The sequence below is a fragment of the Euprymna scolopes genome, chromosome 36 (genome assembly GCF_053919585.1).
Source record: "Euprymna scolopes isolate OS-2025 chromosome 36, ASM5391958v1, whole genome shotgun sequence".
In the NCBI taxonomy this organism is placed as follows: Eukaryota; Metazoa; Mollusca; class Cephalopoda; order Sepiida; family Sepiolidae; genus Euprymna; species Euprymna scolopes.
In genome coordinates this window covers 85,070,324-85,070,889 of record NC_136517.1, presented here as the reverse complement: position 1 = coordinate 85,070,889, position 566 = coordinate 85,070,324, and positions in this window count along the sequence as shown.

Here is a 566-nt window from a genome sequence, read left to right as displayed (position 1 = left end):
CGGGTGACTTCTTTCATCAGCAGCTAGCAGCCCGGCGTCTTCGTCTTCTTTTTCCTCCTCTCTCCTGGTTCCCTAAAAACCCTCGTTTTATAGTGGCAAACTGGCTCCCAGTGACTGTGATATTTGAGGTGTTTATTTTAGGCGCGGAGCTCTGCCATTGGTCGATAATTATTTTGTGGTTATCTTATTTTTTTCTTCCCAAGCGGAAGCGATGCGTGGAGCCATGTGCAAAAGACGATTTTTCATTTCGTCTCTCATGGTGGATGCGTTAACATCCGGTTCGCTGCCAATTCTCATTATGTTCCCATATATTCTTAGAGAAGAATTATTTAAATCGCCACAATATCAAATTTACTCAGGGGTAGGGGGATATCAACTTAAAATATCTCTAAAATATTGATAAGTTTAATTTTAGACGTAACTCTAAAACTAGACTTTTTTGTTTTCAGTTGATAAATGAGAAATCCTTTACGACTGAGATAATTTTAAAATTTTGTTTCTTTTCTCCACATTAAAAAACGACCCTGGTGTTCTACTCTGTCCTCGCGAGGAACTAAATAGGAACT